This window comes from Bufo gargarizans, chromosome 5 (genome assembly GCF_014858855.1).
Source record: "Bufo gargarizans isolate SCDJY-AF-19 chromosome 5, ASM1485885v1, whole genome shotgun sequence".
NCBI lineage: Eukaryota > Metazoa > Chordata > Amphibia > Anura > Bufonidae > Bufo > Bufo gargarizans.
Window position 1 is genome coordinate 116,311,111 of NC_058084.1, and position 20,958 is coordinate 116,332,068.

The 20,958-nt window shown below is 43.5% G+C and overlaps 1 pseudogene; it reads left to right on the forward strand.

Annotated features, from left to right (window-relative positions):
• Positions 1-18,491: 18,491 nt before the first annotated feature.
• Positions 18,492-19,252, forward strand: LOC122939332 (annotated as a pseudogene).
• Positions 19,253-20,958: the final 1,706 nt, after the last annotated feature.

Here is a 20,958-nt window from a genome sequence, read left to right on the forward strand (position 1 = left end):
GAGGAAGAGAAGAAGAAAGAGAAAAAAACGGGGGGGGGGGGGGGGGAGTGTGTGGTGGTTCTTGTAAGTATTTAATAATCTCGGGGTAAATGAATCCACAACACTGAAGGTTCCTTCAGGAATTCTCTCAAGTGGAGAATAAGGAAAGGAAGTTTGGGGAATTCTGAAAATCTATCCAAGCAAACCAGATCTCTATGTATTTGGAGGACTGATCATTTGCTTGAGAGGAAATCTCTTCCATTTTAGCAATATATAACATTTCTTGGTACCATTCTCTCAGGTTAGGTACATTTGTTGTGCGCCAGTTTCTAGGTATTACTGATCTAGCTGTCGTGATACAGAATCTCATCAAGCACTCTTTCTGAGATGCGATGGAGCCTGGCAAGATGGAGAGGAACGCCACCTTAAGGGAGTTGTGAGTAGTTTTCTGTGTGATGCTGTGGAATATTTCAAAAACCTTATCCCAAAATGATTTACAGTAGGCTACTTTCACACTGGCTTTTTGTTTTCCGTTTGTGAGATCTGTTCAGGGATCTCACAAGTGGTCCAAAACGGATCAGTTTTGCCCTTAATGCATTCTGAATGGATAAGGATCCACTCAGAATGCATCAGTTTGGCTCCGTTCCGCCTCCAATCTTGCTTGCAATGTTTCAGTGTTCAAGATGGATCTGTTTTGGCTATGTTAAAGATAATACAAACAGATCCGTTCTGAACGGATGCATACGGTTGTATTATCTTAACGGAGGCATTTGTGCAGATCCATGGCGGATGTGTGAAAGTAGCCTTAACAAGTTCACACCCCCACCATACATATAACATTGTGCTTTTCTCTTTACCGCATCTCCAGCAAAGATCAGAGACCTCAGGAAAGATCCTATGTACTCTAACTGGATACCTGCACCAATGTGATCTTGTAGTTTTTCTCCTGTGCAGAGCATGCCATATGAGAGCTTATGAGAAAATATGAAAGCTTTTTGCTGGTCAGCACAATCAATGTTGGATCCTAATTTTTTTTCCCACCCCGAGAAAAAGCTTGGAGTGTCTCTATAAAAATCTGCCAAAAGATTTCAGTAGAGCTGAGAGATCAAGTGTGTCGGCGGAGAAGACAGCGTAAATCATTTTTCAGTCTCTGTCAGAGATCTCCCAAAAGCGCACTGCTCTCCACCAGAGGAAACATCAGTTGTCTTCATATTCCATCCATAAGATCCCCACATAAGGCAATTTTGGAGCTATTGCAGAAAAAGATTGCAGAGGGTTCCCTAACAGCAGGTGGTGGATGCGAGGATCGTCTATAGCACGCATACCAAGGAAAAAGTCCATGCCTGCACTAGCGGGGGAAGGCTGAGTTGTGAAAGATCGGAGTAAGTGGGCTGAGTCTTCTGGCGCAAATGCCTTTCTGGGTCAGGGTATCCCACAGTTTAAGAGTTTGTCGTAGTAGGGCGTTCTCTTTAATCAGTTGTGGGGGAGCTTCAGTAGCAATCCAAGGGGTATATTTAAGAGGAAGAGGATATAAGGATTGTTCTAATCCTACCCATTGTTTCATTTCCCCATTGTACTGCCAATCAAGTAATCTCGTAAGGGATGCCACAAGAGATATAACTTAAGGTCAGGAAGACATCCTTCCCCTTGAGACTTAAGTCTAATTAAAGTAGAGAATCTTATCCAAGGGCTAAGGTGTCCCCAAACAAATTGGGTGATGGCTGTTCTCAATTTCCGAAATAAGGATGAGGGCGGTGTTAGTGGGATGGTCTGGAAGATGTGCAGGTATTTTGGTAAGATGTCCATTTTGAGGACGTTTATTCTACCGAACCATGACAAGCTTTTTTTTTGTTAAATGTAGTGAGATCCTTCAGCGTTTGTTCCAATAAGGGAAGGTATTTCAGTGTAAAAAGGTGATCAATATTTACTGGAATATGAATTCACAAATATTTAAATGAGGATGGCTGATGTCTAAACGGGAATGAGGTGAGGAGTCTGGCAAACTCCCTCTGGGGGATAGATATGTTGAGAATTTCAGATTTTGTGTAATTAACCTTGAAGTTGCTTAAATGGCCAAATCGTTCAAATTCACGTAATATCGAGGGAAGGGATATGTAGGGCTGAGTAACGTATAACAAGAGGTTACCGGCATATAATGCTGTATTGTATTGGGACCGCCTAATTGTGAAGCCATGTATTGACGTATTAAGGTGAAGAGCATTGGCCAGGTGTTCCATCACTAAAACATACAACAATGGGGATAACGGGCATCCCTGTCGAGTTCCGTTTCTGATCGGCATAGAAGGGGATAAAAGTCCATTTACTCTCACTTTGGCTGTGAGGTAAGAATATAGGGCGCTAATTTTATTTAAAAACTTGGATCCCAATCCAATTTGTCGTAAAGTGGAATCAAGGAAAGCCCAGTGGACACGGTCAAATGCCTTTTCGGTATCTACCGACAGCAGGCATAGAGGAGAAGCATCAGATTTTGCAATTCTGGTGAGGATTAGGATTTTGATCGTGTTATCAAGTGCCTGCCTTCAGTGTACAAGGCCTACCTGGTCTGTGTGTATAATCTTCGGAATTATAGGAGCCAACCTATCTGCAATAATCTTAGAATATAGTTTAATGTCAATGTTAATCAATGAGATTGGCCTATAGTTAGATGATATAGTGGGGTCTTTTCATGATTTAGGTATTACACTGATGTGTGCCTCCAGCGATTGAGTAGTAAACTGGGACTCAGAACCAATGCTATTCAAGACCTTTGTCATAAAGGGGGAAATTAGGTCATTGAAATGTTTGTAGAACGTGGTTGTAAATCCATTGGGCCCTGGGCTCTTCCCTGATGGTGAATTCTTGATAGTGGTCATAACATCTCTTTCAGAGAAGTCATGGTCTAGCCCTTCTCTGTCCTGTTCAGGTATTGTGGGTAATGCTGTTTTGGAGATATATTCATCTATGCGCGTAGAAAGAGCAGAATGTCTGAGAATTGGCCTTTGATGTTATAAAGGTGGGAGTAATAAGATCAAAATACCTCTAATATCTCTATGGGGTTGTGTGTGGCTTTGCCATCAGATTTCTTGATATGAGAAATAAAAGTTAGTGATGATTGAGGATGTAGAAGGCTGGCTAGCGGTCTGCCACATTTATTAAAATAAATGTTTCCCTTGATTCCAAATTGTTTTATATTGTTGGTCTATCAATACTTTAATGGAATCTCTGACTTTAAGTAACTCCACATGTGTCGCAGGTGAGACTGTTTATGCAGTGTTTCTAGGCTGCGAGCCTGGGCAAAGAGATTAGTAAGTTTATGCGCTCATTTTTTCAGCCAGGTACCATGTTTTATAATTATTCCCCTAAGGACGCACTTCAGTGTTTCCCACTGCATGGATAGAGAGGTGGTATCAGTGGCATGAATCTGCAAGAAGTTTTCATCAGCTTCTGATCAGCGGGGGTCCGATACCCGGGACCCCCGCCGATCAGCTGTTTGAGAAGACAGCGGCGTTCCAGCAGCTCTGCGGCCTTCTCACTGTTTACCGCTGGCCGAGTGACTTCACGACTTGTATGAACTGGCCTGGGCGGGGCTAAGCTCAATTCAAGGGAACTGAGCTTAGCCGCGCCCAGGCCAGTGACCTGTAGAAGAATCCACAAGTGGATCTAGTTTAAAGTTAAAGTCTCCACCGACTATCACTAGCAAAATCAGATAGTTGATGTATTGTAAGAAAGATCTGCAAGTACAAAGCTGTCTCTGGTTAGGTAGGTACCAATTGACCACAGTGTCTAAAGTCGAATAAATCTTCCTATTTATAGAAAATATTGTGTCCCTTTCCATCCATCACTACTTCCACCACAGTCCCATGTAGGGATTTGTGCAAACCTACAGAGACTCCCCTCAATCGTGAGTCAGAGCTTTAGTTATGATGCCAGTGTGCAAAATACCTATCACATAGCACCAGCACATACCCTTTTTTAAAATGTGTTTCCTGTTGAAGCACAATTTGTACTCTGTTTGTGTATATGGTAGAGGTTCTGGGACCTCTTTTGAGGTGTTCTAAATCCCTGAATATTCAGGGATCCTATTTTTATGGAGGTCATCTCTCTTAGGTACAAATGAAATAAAATAAATAGATAAAAAAAGGGGGGGGTGGGAAGCGGTGAAAAGGGAGAAGGAAAAAGGAAAGGAAACGTTAGGACAGTTAAAGATGAAGAGTAAGACTTGAAAGATGCTGTAGTGTTGATCACGAATATTCAAATTTCGAATTTTTAACGCGAATATAGGTACTTCGAAAATTCGCGAATATTTTTAATATAGTGATATATATTTGTAATTTCAAATATTAGATTTTTTTTAAATCAGTACACATAATCCCTCCCTGCTTCTAGCTTGTGGGCCAATGAGAAGGCTGCAATATATTTGACTTTAGGAGTAGTGTTGTTTGCGAATTTTCGTAATACAAATTTTTTATTGCTAATTTTTCAGCTTACAATTATTAGACAAAGAAGATTATAGCACTATATTAGCTAAATTACTCTGTATTCAATTTTTTTTCGAATATTTGCTATATTGCTATAACTTTGTTTTTTCGAATATTCGTAATATTCTAAAACAAAAATATATAGCAATATAGCGAATATTAGAAAGAACGAATATAGAGAAATTTAGATAATATAGTGCTATAATCTTCTTTGTCTAATAGTTGTAATTTTTTTTTTTTCTCATCTGAAGTTCAGAGTAAATTACAACTATAAAAAAAAAGATTATAGCACTATATTCGCTAAATTGCTCTATATTCGTTTTTTTAATATTCGCTATATTGCTATATATTCTTGTTTTAGAATATTACGAATATTCGAAAAAACGAAGTTATAGCAATATAGCGAATAGTAAAAAAAAAAGGAATATAGAGAAATTTAGCTAATATAGTGCTATAGTCTTTTTTTTATAGTTGTAATTTAATCTGAACTTCAGATGAGAAAAAAATTGCAACTATTAGACAAAGAAGATTACAGCACTATATTAGCTAAATTTCTCTATATTCGTTTTTTCGAATATTCGCTATATTGCTATATATTCTTGTTTTAGAATATTACGAATATTCGAAAAAATGAAGTTGTAGCAATATAGCGAATATTCGAAACAAAAATCGAATATAGAGCAATTTAGCTAATATAGTGCTATAATCTTCTTTGTCTAATAGTTGTAAGTTGAAAAATTTGCAATAAAATTCTAATTACAAAAATTTGCATATTACATAATCATTACCTTGCCGATTTTCCGAGCAAAAAAAAATCGTAGAATATAACGAATATTCGAATTTGCAAATATTCAACGAATATTCTACAAAATATTCGCAAAATATCGCAAATTCGAATATGACCCCTGCCGCTCATCACTAAGATGTTGAATTGGAGAGAAAGTAGCAGGTAAGATTGCCAAGTCAAGTCCAATACATATACTGGAAATTTTAGGATAATGCTGAGGACGTAGAATATTTGGAGCCCTTCCCCCCCGCGAACCGGCCGCCCTCTGGAACCCCGCCCTTCAGGTACCAAGTTAGGTCGTATATATTACTAAATTGGGCATCACTGGTACTAGACATGATGCCTTGCTTAAGGGGGTATACCATCCAGACAGCCCCCTCCTCCAAGGAGACCCAGGACCCAGCAAACACACATTTTTCCAGTTTCGCGTATAATTTATTCTCCCGCAGGAAGAGCAAGACCTGACGTAAGTGTTCCTTATGAGTTTTGAAATCAGGAGAAAAAATCAAAATGTCATCCAAATACACTAATACAAATTTTCCTATTAAATGATAAAAAATGCTGTTCACGAAATGCTGAAAAAACGGCTGGGGCATTCATCAAACCAAAAGGCATAACTAAATTCTCAAAATGGCCCTCAGGGGTATTGAAGGCCGTCTTCCATTTGTCTCCTTCTCTGACCCTGACCAGGTTGTATGCCCCTCTTAGATCTAATTTGGAAAAGACTTTAGCCCCAACAATCTGGTTAAACAGGTCCGGGATCAGAGGAAGCGGATAAGGGTCATGAATAGTGACACTGTTCAGCTCCCTGAAATCCAGACAAGGTTTTAAAGAACCATCTTTTTTCTTAACAAAGAAAAAACCAGCGGCAACAGGTTACTTCGAGGGTCGTATGTGTCCTTTTCTCAGACTCTCAGAGATATAAGCACGCATAGCGACCCTTTCAGGTTGGGAAAGATTGTATAAACGAGATTTAGGCAGCTTGGCGCCTGGGATGAGATAAATAGGGCAATCGTACTTCCTGTGCGGGGGCAAATCCTGAACTCCACTCTCAGAGAAGACATCTGAAAATTCTGAGAGAAAAGGTGGTACAGTCTTAGTAGAAACCTCAGAAACAGATGTCGTGAGGCAATTCTCTCTGCAAAAGTCACTCCAACCATTTATTTGCCTCGCTTGCCAATCAATGGTGGGGTTATGTTTAGTGAGCCTGGGTAGCCCCAACACAAGAGGAGTAGGTAATCCGCTAAGGACAAAACATGACACATCCTCAACATGAGCATCACTCACAATTAAACGGATATTGTGAACTATGCCCTTTAATGATTTCTGAGAAAGTGGAGCAGAATCAATAGCAAAAACAGGAATATCCTTTCCCAAAGTTACCTGGAAACCATGAGTTATCGCAAATTGATTATCAATGAGATTGACAGCTGCTCCACTATCTACAAAAATCTCACAAAAAATGTTCTTGCTCTCTAGCGCCACCCTGGCAGGCAGGACAAAACGGGAACTACAAGCAAACGGAAAACCTTCAATTTCCACCTCAACCCTGCCAATAGTAACAGATGGAACATTTTTAAAAAATATTTTTTCCTTTTTGTTTCTTTATTACTCCCAAAAAACTGCCTGAATCTCCTAGAGGGACAAACATTTGCCAAATGATTTATACCTCCACAACAAAAACAAACCTTCCCATGCGGGCTGAATCTTCTATTGTCAGAGGCAATCAACCCCAGCTGCATGGGCTCCTGCTCAGAAGGGGCTGACAGTGACTGAGACCCCTGCGCACAGAATGAGACCGCTGCACTGTCCTGGGATTGAGTATGACAGGAAGGAGTGATCTCTCCTCTCTCTCTAAGACGCCTGTCAATACGAATGGCCTGAGACATAGCAGAGTCCAAGGAGATAGGCCTCTTATGAAAGGCAAATGCATCTTTCAATCCCTCTGAAACACCATGGCAAAATTGACTTCGGAGTGCAGCATCATTCCAACCAGTATCAGCTGCCCATCTCCGAAATTCTGAGCAGTATATCTCTGCGGATTGTTTACCCTGGCATAAAAGATGTAGTCTAGACTCAGCCAAAGCAATACGATCCGGATGATCATATATCTGACCCAGGGCTAAAAAGAATTCATCCACTGAACGGAGGGGCCGTGCCCCCACTGGCAGCGAAAAGGCCCACGACTGAGCGTTACCCCTGAGCAGCGATATAATGATCCCCACCCTCCGTTCCTCATCACCAGAGGAATGGGGAAGAAGGCGAAAATGGAGTTTGCAAGCCTCTCTAAAACGCACAAAATTCTCACTACCCCTGGAGAACGTATCCGGGAGCGAGATCTTAGGCTCAGAACAAACTCCATGAACGCAAGCTGAACCGGTCACTAGAAACTGAGAAAGAGTCTTACGGAGATCAGCTACCTCCAATGAAAGACCCTGAAAGCATTCAGTCAAAAGTGAAACCGGATCCATGCTTGAGACGGTTTTGGCGGTTTATAATGTCACGGAAGGTGTACAGGAAACAAGACAATACAAAATGAATATATGACTCACTGGATCCAAAACTAAGGAACGAAAAGGGAAACCCCTGCATAAGACCTGGCACTCTCCCTGACTGCTCAGCCTATGCAAACATCCCAATGGTAGATGATCGCATATCCTCGTACCTCGACTGTATAACACCTGAACACCCTACAATAGTGAGGGGACATGACCACCGGCTCCCTACACTAGACATGGAGGGAGTCAGGGGCACCTGGGATCCAGCAAACAGAAAATCACAAATGAATGTACAACACTTATCTTGTAGAAGACTGGGAAATAGGATCAGCATGCACACACACTCCAGGAAGTTGTATAAACCGCACACTAATGCATTATGCGGAGGAATTTAAAGGGATGCAATCAGTCCAACTACAAGACAGCTAAGAGATGCTAACGAGATGAGGAACTGAAAACCGAAACAAAGAAAGCTCAAGGAGGAGGTTCTGAAAGGCATCTGTCAGAGCTTCTCAGATGTCTGGTTGTGACACCAGCGGGCAGACCAGCATGGGAGGGCCAAATAAACCAGTTAGGAATTGTAGCCCTGTAAAAGGGCCTAGCCCGGCTAAACCAAGCATCAACATTAAGTATTATTTTTAGAACTCTAAGTGAGCTTCTAAAGTAAGCATATTGAGCAAATTGCGGGAGTGTTCTCCATCAGGCCTGGACGTCTATGTTTCCTGACAACCTCCCTCCATGAGGGCATCAGCCAGCCCAGCCTGGTTGCTGGTAGTACGACAAGCTTTCCAGCGAGGTGTTTTGGCTTCCCTCTGAGGCATTGGAGCTATATTTCTCGGGATTCCGTTGGGAAGAGACGGCCATTCTGAGATCTCCACTAATGCATTATCTAGCGCTGCAGAGAAAGTTTATAAATCTCTGGGGTGTCGAAGGACCACAATCTGTCCATTTACGCGGGCTTTCAAGCAGACAGGAAATCCCCAAGTGTACATAATTTTTTGTTGTTGTAGGAGGGAAAGCAAGGGGTGCAAGGCTTTCCGTTTTAGTAGAGTATAGCGTGAAAGTTCTGACAGAAGTTGTATGGTGGAATCTTTAAATTACACCTGAACAGCCTCTATGGCTTTCTCCATTATGGCTTCCTTCTGTTGATAATGGTGCAATCGGCAGATCACATCTATAACCCTATCTGGAAAAGTAGGTTTGGGTCCCAGAGCGTGATGGGTTCTATCTAGCTCCAGGGGTGTATCTAGAGGAACCCTTAAGAGGTTATTGAAGATAGAGCATAGTGTGCTTTCTAAGTCCCCTGGTGACACTTCTTCAGGGAGTCCATGCACTTTGATATTATTGCTAGTGTTGATCGAGCATGCTCGGCAGAACACCAGTTCGGCTCGAGCATCTCGATGCTCGACACATGACGGTATTCGGCTCGAGTCTCCTCCCCGCACGTTGGTTACTGGCATTAAAGAGATTGGCTGGCCTGAACGCGTCATCAGGTGCTATATAGTCAGAGAGAGCTGTGCTGAGGAAGGGACAGACAGTGTAGGGAGTGAAATACGAATATTTGTATAAGAAAAACTTTTCAGAGACCCAAAAGTCCTTTTAAGGACTATTGTGTATGGCAGCAGCAATATATATTTTTAGCGCAACCTGCGCTAAATTGGTAAAAATGTACAGAACCAAAAGTCCTTTAAGGACTATTGTGTGTGGCAGCAGCAATATCTATTTTTAGTGCAAACTGCGTTAAATAGCTAAAACTTTGCAGACACAAAATGTCAGGGATCAGAGAGGAAGGAAAGAGGGTGCACTCTGACTCCACCCTCAACCCCTGTCCCTGCCTACTTACACTACCCGTCCTAGGCGACAGGGCGTAACTGGGCGATGGCCCCTTTCTTACGTAAGTGCACAGAGGAAAGATACGGAAGGTCAACAAGCCAAGGGTCAGAACTAGGAGAAGCGGGCAAATGTAAAGTCAACAGTCAGAGCCGAGGTCAAACCAGGAGAGCAAATACGTACAAAGGATGAGACGAAGTCGAGGTTAAAGAACGAGCTGAGGTCACAAGATCAGGAGGTCAATCAGAAAAAGCAGCCGCAGACTAGAACCAAGGAACAAGGAAGCACCAATGAACTAGTATCACAGGCAACCTGTAGCCAGCAGGTTGCCTGTATTTATAGTGGGGAGTGAGGGTCATGTGACGTGGCCAGCGTCACATGACCGACAGACAGACAAGTCGGGCACCGAGTGATCAGCTCGACGCTCAAGGCAGACCCAGGAGCAGGGAGCCTCACAGCTAGCAAAGCCGCCCTGGAAACAAGGCCGAACACAGATCCTTGCTCCCGAAGCTAACCAGCAGGTCTGCGGCTGATGGGAGACCGAGTGCGCCTTCGGCGCCCCGTTACAGTACCCCCCTTTTACGAGGGGCCACCGGACCCAAGCAATTGGGTACAAATCTCCCAGGTTGCTCATCATGAAACTTCTTGATGAGCCTCGGGGCGTGGATCTCAGTAGCTGGGACCCAAGACCTCTACTCGAGTCCATAGCCCTTCCAGTGGACAAGGTACTGCTAGGAGTTTTGGACTTTTCTAACATCCACAATTCTGGAGACTACAAACTCCTCTTTATCGTCAATTTGCATGCGAGGAGGAGTTGACTGCGACTGAACAATTGGTGGAAAATATTTCTTAAGCAACGATTTATGGAAAACATTATGAACACGAAATGAGTCCGGCAATCTCAATGTAAAAGATACAGGATTAATAACACCAATAATCTCATACGGCCCAACAAACCGTGGCGCCAGTTTCCTAGAAGACACCTTCAGCGGTAGATACCGAGTAGACAACCAGACCCTGTCACCAAGCTCAAAATTAACCCCCTTAGAACGCTTCCAATTAGCCATCCGCTTTTGTTGTTCTTGGGCTTTTTGCAGTTTCAATTGGACCCGTGCCCAAACTGTGCACAGTTCAGAAGTTACTCTACCAGCTTCAGGATTAGATGAAGGTATCAACGAGCTAGAGTTAAATCGAGGATGGATTCCAAGGTTACAAAAGAAAGGACAAACCCCAGTAGAAGAATTCACACTGTTATTTATAGCAAATTCCGCCAGCGAAAGATATTTTACCCACACATGTTGATTTTCCGAGATGTAGGATCTTAAAAATTGCTCAAGAGTCTAATTTAGTCGTTCCGTCTGACCATTAGTCTCGGGGTGAAAAGCAGACGAAAAGGCCAAACAAATCCCAATTCTCTGACAGAAAGCTCTCCAGAATTTAGAAACAAATTGAACGCCTCTGTCAGAAACAATATTTTCAAGCTGTACAAAGTGATCAATAAAAACAGTAGCTAGACTCTTAGCACTAGGAAGTTTACTCAGAGGAACGAAATGTGCCATCTTACTAAATCTGTCAACCACTACCCAAACCACTGACTTACCCTCAGAAGTCAGCAGGTCTGTAATAAAATCCATAGAAATATGCAACCAGGGTTTACTTGAATGGGTAGTGGTTGTAACTCTCCGGCAGGACGTGTCCTAGGAGTTTTGGATCTGGCGCACACTTCACAAGCAGATACATATGCATTGACATCTCTTAACAAAGTAGGCCATCAGTATGATCTGGAAGCCAACTCACGAGTGCCTTCCATGCCAGGGTAACCACATACAACTGAATCATGACACTCACCCAACAACTAGAGCTGAAAATGCACGGGAACGAATAACTTATCTGAAGGTGTATGTGCAGGCGCTAATTCAATATCAGAGGCCAAATTAGAGGATACTGATGCCATGATGATATTGACTGGGAGGATGGATTTCAGAGGGGTATCGGAAGACAGAAAGGCAGAAAAACTTCTTGATAAGGCATCGGCCTTTATGTTCTTAGTTTCTGGCCTGTACGTAATGGAAACATTAAATTGAGTAAAGAATAATGCCCATCTGGCTTGAGGAGGGTTTAGACACTTAGCGGACTCAAGAAATAACAAATTCTTATGATCAGTAAAAACAGTAATTCTATGTTTTGCCCCCTCCAAAAAATGTCCATTTTGAAAGAATCAGGTGTGAGGACATACCCAAGATACAGAATCTCCTGTTCTCCAAAAATGCATTTCTCAAGTGTAACTGATAATTGGTTAACTCTTAAGATGTCTAGTACTAGTCTTATATGTCTCACATGCAAGTCCCAGGTGGGAGAAAAAAATCTGAATATCATCAAGATCGACGATTAAAAACTTCCCAATGAATTTCCCTAAAATGTAATTCATGAATTTTTGGAAGACGGCTGGGGCATTACTAAGCCCGAAAGGCATAACTAGGTATTTAAAATATCCCTTAGGAGTATTAAATGCCGTCTTCCATTCATCCCCCTCCTTAATTCGGATTAAATTGTAAGCACCCCTCAAGTCGAGTTTGGAAAACCAGGCAGCTTCTAAAACCTGATTGAACAGGTCGGGAACTAAAGGGAGGGAATATTGATATTTAACAGTGATCTTATTTAATTCATGGTAATCAATACAGGGTCTGAGTCCTCCGTCATTTTTCTTCACAAAAAAGAACCGTGCACCCATTGGAGGGCCTAATGTGTCCCTTGTTCACACTCTCTTTAATATATTCCCTCATTGAATTTCGTTCAGGACCAGATAGATTATAAATTCTTCCTTTGGGATATCGGGACCCGGATACTAATTCAATAGCACAATCATACGGTCTATGGGGTGCTAATTCTTTCAGCTCGGGTGATGAAAACACATCAGCATAATCTCTAATATATGGCGGAAGGGTTTGGGATACAGTATGAACCCCTGCTAAAACGATCGATAAACAGGACTTACACTGAGAACCCCATCTTTCTATCTCACCAGTAGCCCAATTAATAACTGGATTATGTAATTGGAGCCAGGGCATACCTGATACTACATTTACGGGTAGATTCTCAAGAATTAGGAATGAGCATATTTCAGTGTGGCACACCCCAACTGAAAAAGAGATCTCCGGGGTACAAAATTTGACCGTACCACCCGCCAGGGGAGTGGAATCGATGGCTACAATGTTCACTGGGTGAGGAAGGGCTAAAATCTGAATTTCTATTTGGATAGGGAATTTACGGTCAATAAAATTAGATGCTGACCCGGAATCAATAAAGGCGTCACCGAAACCCCTGATTCCCCCCAGAGACACAGTAACAGGAACCAGCAGCTTTTTTCTTACCACCCCAGGGAGTACCCGGGCCATTGGCCAGATTCTGCACGTGCTCAGTCAGGCTCTGTAAGGGATCCATAGTAAAAATCTTTTTAGGCCTGTGATTCTGTCAGGGATCAGAGAGGAAGGAAAGAGGGTGCACTCTGACTCCACCCTCAACCCCTGTCCCTGCCTACTTACACTACCCGTTCTAGGCGATGGGGCATAACTGGGCGACGGTCCCTTATTTACGTAAGTGCACAGAGGAAAGATACGAAAGGTCAACAAGCCAAGGGTCAGAACTAGGAGAAGCAGGAGCACAAAGTGAGCAGGCAAATGTAAAGTCAACAGTCAGAGCCGAGGTCAATCCAGGAGAGCAAATACGTACAAAGGATGAGACGAAGTTGAGGTCAAAGAACGAGCCGAGGTCACAAGGTCAGAAGGTCAATCAGAACAAGCAGCCACAGACTAAAACCAAGGAACAAGGAAGCACCAATGGACCAGTATCACAGGCAACCTGTAGCCAGCAGGTTGCCTGTATTTATAGTGGGGAGTGAGGGTCATGTGACGTGACCAGCATCACGTGACCGATAGACAGACAAGTCAGGGACCGAGTGATCAGCTTGGCGCTCAAGGCAGACCTAGGAGCAGGGAGCCTCCCAGCTAGCAAAACCGCCCTGGGAACGAGGCCGAACACAGATCCTTGCTCCCGAAGTTAAGCAGCAGGTTTGCAGCAGATGGGAGACCGAGTGTGGCCTCGGCACCCCATTACACAAAAGTCCTTTTATGGACTATTGTGTGTGGCAGCAATTTCTATTTTTAGCGTTTCCTGTGCTAATTAGCGTGCAATAGTTAGGCCTCTGCAGACAGGGACGTTAGCTGCGCCACATCTCCTGTGGAAAGTATGCGAATCCAAAAAATATCTGTGACATCCTGTGTACTATTTCCGTAGACGGTGTCCGCTGCGGACAGTGACATTAACTGCTCCACATATAATGTGTAAAGTGTGCGCATCCAAAAAATATCTGTGACATCCAGTGTACTTTTTCCGTAGATGGTGTCCGCTGCGAACAGTGACATTAGCTGAACCACATCTCCAGTGTAAGGCTCCTTTCACACTAGCGTTCGTCGGTCCGCTCGTGAGCTCCGTTTGAAGGATCCGCTCAGACTGCATCAGTCTGGCGGCGTTCAGCCTCCGCTCCGCTCGCCTCCGCACGGCCAGGCGGACAGCTGAACTCTGCTTGCAGCGTTCAGCTGTCCGCCTGGCCGTGCGGAGGCGAGCGGATCCGTTCAGACTTACAATGTAAGTCAATGGGAACGGATCTGCTTGAAGATGACACCATATGGCTCAATCTTCAAGCGGATCCGTTCCCCATTGACTTTACATTGAAAGTCTGAACGGATCCGCTCAGGCATCTTGCGCACTTAGAAATTTTTCTAAGTTATTAATGCAGACGGATCCGTACTGAACGGAGCCTCCGTCTGCATTAATATGATCGGATCCGTTCAGAACGGATCCGATCGAGCGCAAGTGTGAAAGTAGCCTAAAGTGTGCGCATCCCAAAATAATCTGTGACATCCAGTGTACTTTTTCCGTAGATGGTGTCCGCTGCGGATAGTGATATTAGCTGCGCCACATCTCCAGTGTAACGCGTGCGCATCCCAAAAAATATCTGTGACATCCAGTGTACTTTTTCCATAGATGCTGTCTGCTGCGGACAGGGACATTACCTGCGCCACATCTGCAGTCTAATGTGTGCACTGAAATTTTTTATCTGTGACATACAGTTTACTTTTCCAATACACAGTGTACGCTTCTGACAGTGACATTACCAGTGCCGCATCTGCAGTATAACGTACAGTATGTGCTTAAAACATTTATCTGTAACATACTGTACAGTGTACTTTTTCCGGTTATACTTCTACCGTATAACGTTTCCTCATCCAAAAAACCTGTGACATTCCCTGAAATTTTTCATTTGTCGCTGGTGACAGCATTGAGATTATCTGCGGGATATCTCCTGTGTGACTTTTCCACATCCCAAATACCTTTTTAAATTTGTTTGCGCACACACTTTTAAATCCTACGATACTGTACGTGTGACATACCTTTAAGCATATATAACATTTAATATAAAGAAGGCAAGCAGTAAGGGACGGGGAAGTGGCCGTGATGCGGATGGTGCACGCAGAGGTCGTGGCCCTGGGAGCGTTGAAACTGTGCCTTCTGCCAGAGCACAATAAAAACAATTATCTATGATACCTACTGTAGCTTCATGCCCCAGTGTGCAGGGAGAAGGACACCACTCTTGAAGTAAGACCAGTGCAGCCAGGTGGTCAGTTGGATTGCAGCAGATAATGCTTCAGTCTGTTAAGCACCACCCTGTTTTCCACCAAGTCCAGTCTCAGTAGCCAAGAGTCTACTCAACACAATCGTCACCCTGACCCGTGTCCCAGTGCAGCGTCCAAATGTCCTTACCCTAGGCCTTTAAATGCAAGTGCAAATACCCACCCACCCACAGGCCTAGCACTAAATGCGCAACAATCCAAATGACTGGCCCCGGGAAATGTTGCCATTTAGGCTTGTGGACACTGAGGCCTTCCGCAGCCTGATGTCGGCATCCATCCCGCATTATGCAGTCCCCAGCCACCACTATTTTTCAAAATATGCCGTGTATGCTCCTCCCACTTTAAGAATGAAGCAGGCGGAGCAGGCGCGTGACGTGAGTGAGTGACGTTACGCCACCGTCTGCTCTGCCTGTTACCGGAGCTTGATTGTAAGGTACGGTAGTAAACAGGATAGCACTGCTTTAAAGTTAAAGTTACTCGAGGTTAAGGATTACTGTTTAGATATGTATACTGCTGTGAGTGTCGGAGCCCGATGTATTGGGGGACACTGATATGGGGTGGATCTGTGGATGACACATATAGCATAAGATGTTATATAGTGTCATCCACAGATCCCCCCATAGCATGTTCATCCACACATCCCCTCTTCATAACAGTGTCATCCACAGATCCCCCCATAACAGTGCCATACACAGATCCCCCATAAGAGTGCCATCCACAGATCCCCCATAACAGTGCCATCCACAGATCCCTTCTATAACAGTGCCATCCACAGATCCCCCCATAACAGTGCCATCCACAGATCCACTATAACAGTGTCATTCACAGATACCATCATAACAGTGTCATCCACAGACAGTGTCATCCACAGATCCCCTACATAACAGTGTCATCCACAGATCCCCCATAATACAGGGAGTGCAGAATTATTAGGCAAATGAGTATTTTGACAACATCATCCTCTTTATGCATGTTGTCTTACTCCAAGCTGTATAGGCTCGAAAGCCTACTACCAATTAAGCATATTAGGTGATGTGCATCTCTGTAATGAGAAGGGGTGTGGTCTAATGACATCAACACCCTATATCAGGTGTGCATAATTATTAGGCAACTTCCTTTCCTTTGGCAAAATGGGTCAAAAGAAGGACTTGACAGGCTCAGAAAAGTCAAAAATAGTGAGATATCTTGCAGAGGGATGCAGCACTTTTAAAATTGCAAAGCTTCTGAAGCGTGATCATCGAACAATCAAGCGTTTCATTCACAAGAAGCGTGTCGGGTCGCAAGAAGCGTGTGGAAAAACCAAGGCGCAAAATAACTGCCCATGAACTGAGAAAAGTCAAGCGTGCAGCTGCCAAGATGCCACTTGCCACCAGTTTGGCCATATTTCAGAGCTGCAACATCACTGGAGTGCCCAAAAGCACAAGGTGTGCAACACTCAGAGACATGGCCAAGGTAAGAAAGGCTGAAAGACGACCACCACTGAACAAGACACACAAGCTGAAACGTCAAGACTGGGCCAAGAAATATCTCAAGACTGATTTTTCTAAGGTTTTATGGACTGATGAAATGAAAGTGAGTCTTGATGGGCCAGATGGATGGGCCCGTGGCTGGATTGGTAAAGGGCAGAGAGCTCCAGTCCGACTCAGACGCCAGCAAGATGGAGGTGGAGTACTCGTTTGGGCTGGTATCATCAAAGATGAGCTTGTGGGGCCTTTTCGGGTTGAGGATGGAGTCAAGCTCAACTCCCAGTCCTACTGCCAGTTTCTGGAAGACACCTTCTTCAAGCAGTGGTACAGGAAGAAGTCTGCATCCTTCAAGAAAAACATGATTTTCATGCAGGACAATGCTCCATCACACGCGTCCAAGTACTCCACAGCGTGGCTGGCAAGAAAGGGTATAAAAGAAGAAAAACTAATGACATGGCCTCCTTGTTTACCTGATCTGAACCCCATTGAGAACCTGTGGTCCATCATCAAATGTGAGATTTACAAGGAGGGAAAACAGTACACCTCTCTGAACAGTGTCTGGGAGGCTGTGGTTGCTGCTGCACGCAATGTTGATGGTGAACAGATGAAAACACTGACAGAATCCATGGATGGCAGGCTTTTGAGTGTCCTTGCAAAGAAAGGTGGCTATATTGGTCACTGATTTGTTTTTGTTTTGTTTTTAAATGTCAGAAATGTATATTTGTGAATGTTGAGATGTTATATTGGTTTCACTGGTAAAAATAAATAATTGAAATGGGTATATATTTGTTTTTTGTTAAGTTGCCTAATAATTATGCACAGTAATAGTCACCTGCACACACAGATATCCCCCTAAAATAGCTAAAACTAAAAACAAACTAAAAACTACCAAAAATATTCAGCTTTGATATTAATGAGTTTTTTGGGTTCATTGAGAACATGGTTGTTGTTCAATAATAAAATTAATCCTCAAAAATACAACTTGCCTAATAATTCTGCACTCCCTGTAATGTCATCCACAGACCACCAGCACACCTTTTGGTTCAAATTATTTTTTTTCTTATTTTCCGCCTCAAAAATCTAGGTGCGTCTTATAGGGCAAAAAATATGGTATGTGCCGGACAAAAGCATAAGTGTGTAGGGCATCCACGGGGATGCCAAGTCTTACCCAGTGGCTCGGGTTAAGCTGGTGACTCTGATTGATACTGTAACATATGAAGTCAGAGTAGTCAAAAGACTTATGCATAATGTGATATTGGGCCGGGACTTCCCATTATTTTGGAAATTGGGGGGGAGTCACTTATGCAGCAAGTGATGAAACTTCTGCAGAACTTGTACCTATCCCTTTAAATGAAGGTGTGAGAGAAATGACCATTGAAACAATGGCGCAGATACAAAGCGAACATGGCCAGTTAACTGAAAGGACTAATGAAAGTGTGAAGTTATGTGAAATATGTAATTGTGATGATGATGACACCCTTTTTTGTCAGACCGTGATCGGGGGGGAAGAAGCTCCTGCTGTTGGTAAAAATGTATATAATTGATAATGCTGGTAGCACAGAGCTGAGGGAACACACTGTGGTAAATGTGCAGGAAAGTGGAAGTATTAGAGGGTGTAGCACATGTACCAGGTGCAGATAAGCAGTCTTCACAGTGTTCTATGATTAGTGAGCTCGGGTGCAGGGTTGATGAAAATTAATTACAACCCAAATAGGATGCCAAGTAGCACTTAGAAGTTAACCTGCAAGCTATTAGGGCCCAATATGAGTGAAGACAAGAAGATACAACTTGTCAGACAAGTAAAAGAAATGGAAGCAGAGCTTGTAGATGAAAGGAAGCAATGTTCATTGGCTGTATCAGCTAGAAAGAGGCTTGAGATGCATCTAAAAAGCTTAGTGGGACAAATTGACTCGGCAAACCAAAATAGAGAAGACGCCAGTAAACAACTGTGTAAATTGCAGGCACAAAAGAAGGGTTACCAAAGAGAGTTGGAAGACACTAGAGCATCCAGGGATGATATTTTAAGTCAGTCTAAAGAAAATGAAAAGAAACGTAAAAGTCTGGAGGCGAAGAGGATCCATATGCAGGAGGAGCTTTCTGCGGCAGAGTGTGCCAAAAGGCAAGCCCTACAGGAAAGAGATGAATTGGTCAACGACAGACTGAGAAAGGCTATTCTCTAGATTGACCAGATGAATGCTGATCTGAATGCAGTATGTAGTAATGTTCAGAAGAGTGAGAATGCCCGTCAGCAATTGGATCGAGAAAATAGGGAGTTAAAAGCAAAGTTGCAAGAATTGAAAGGCTATATTAACTCCAAATTAAAGGAATCCATAACAGCCTTGGAAGCAAAGATAGCACAACTGGAGGAACAGCTTGATACTGAGACAAAAGAAAGACATGCTGCAAGTAAACAAGTCTGTCGCTCAGAGAAAAAGAGAAAAAGCTGAAGGATGTGCTAATGCAACTGGAAATGCCAATGCTGAACAGTATAAAGACCAGGCAGAGAAAAATAAGGTGCATATGAAAACAGATGAAGCACCGTGTAGAAGAGGCCAAGAAATCCAAGTCAGCTCCTGTTGAGAATGGGTCTGAAGATGGTGGCGCTGCGTTGCAGGCTGAGGCAGAGAAGATGGAAGACGTTTCTGCTGCACAAGTTGAAAGGGCTGATATGGATGAAGAAGCCAAGAGACTCATGGCAGTGATTAGCCAGGACCTGGTCATGAAAGACGTCTGCTCCGTCGCCGACACTTTCCAGCAAGTCCATAGCCTTCTGGGGATGAAATACAGTGAGATGGACAACCAATATCCAGATGCTGTCTACTTCTCTGGGATGGCTCTCCTGGAAATTGCACGAATAGAGAACAATGTCCTAGGTGACCCTCTGGAGGGAATGTCAGAAGAGGAAGCTGAAGAGTCTGATGAGGACCACAATATTCCCCGTACATCCAACTTTGATGAGAAAGAAAAGGAGGAATTAAGAGTGCTGATATGTGATACCATTGTCAAGAAAGAAGTGAACCAGATGCATTTAAAAGAAGAAAACGGGAGCAAGCATGCTCTGCTGATGGAGCTCCACAAAGCAAAAGAGAAAGTGTATGGACACGACCATGGCCAGGAGCAACCATGCGAACAGTTCAGTAAAGAGCTGGATCAGTCCAAGAAAGGGCGTGAGCATGGCCGGGAGCCAAAGAATCCAAAAGTAGAGTCTATTGATCGTATAAAAACATATTATGAAAAGAGTATTAGAAGCCAAAATCAAAACTCTGGGAGTAAGAGAAAAAGAGAGATGCTATCTGTTGATCAAAGAGTGAAAGAGTGCATCATTGTCACTCGTGAAAGAGTAGAAAGAGAGTATCTGGCCATTAGATTGGCACCGGAGTCCCTCAGGCATTATCTACTGGGTAGTAAATAAGTGTTTGTGACAAACTGATCTCTGCTGGCCGGGGTGTGGCCGAATAAAGTAAAAAGTGTGACACCGGCCACATGGTCCGGTGGACACGGTGCAGTGTTGGAAAATGCTCAGACCTCTGGCCTGAAGAAGAGGGGGAAGATATGTGGTGATGTGTACGGTATGAGTGCTGGAAGGTGTGTATATCGTACCCAGATACCTTAGCTGAGTGAGATAAATGAGAGAAAGCTGCAGGGGTTTCAGCAAAGCATAGTTTGCTTACATTTTGTTCTGGGCTGGATTTCATTTGGACTGGTGAATAGGTTTGGTAGTGGGATCTGCCAGTCCACACCCTTCCAGTCTGGGTATTGACTTGTACCTGGGTACATCGTAGGTGATGCCTGCTGTAATCAATGAGGAGTAAAGCCAACCCTCTGTGGGTCAGTCTGAGAAGAGAAAGAACTTGGAAACAGAGTCAGGCAGAGGCTCCAGGTGGTCTCAGCAAGGAAGGATGAGGGGCCACGAGTCTACATGTAGCCGGATCTCTTCCCTGTCTGGACTTGTGTCTGATGAGCAGACCTACTAAGGCTTGGAGCCTCAGACCCTGTGCTTAGAGGTGAGTCAGGGAAAACGACTGTGTATTAGTTAGACGGGTAGGTATTTATTTGATTGTTATGTTTGTGCGGGTGCTGAAGTGCAACAATAAAACACCAGTTTGGACATTAAATCCTGTTGCCTGCGAAGAAGTCTGTGATTGCGACCCCCTGAGAGAGAGCAATCCCTTACAGTAGATTTTTTTAATTATATGTACACTATCTTTCCCCTATTTCAAATATATATAT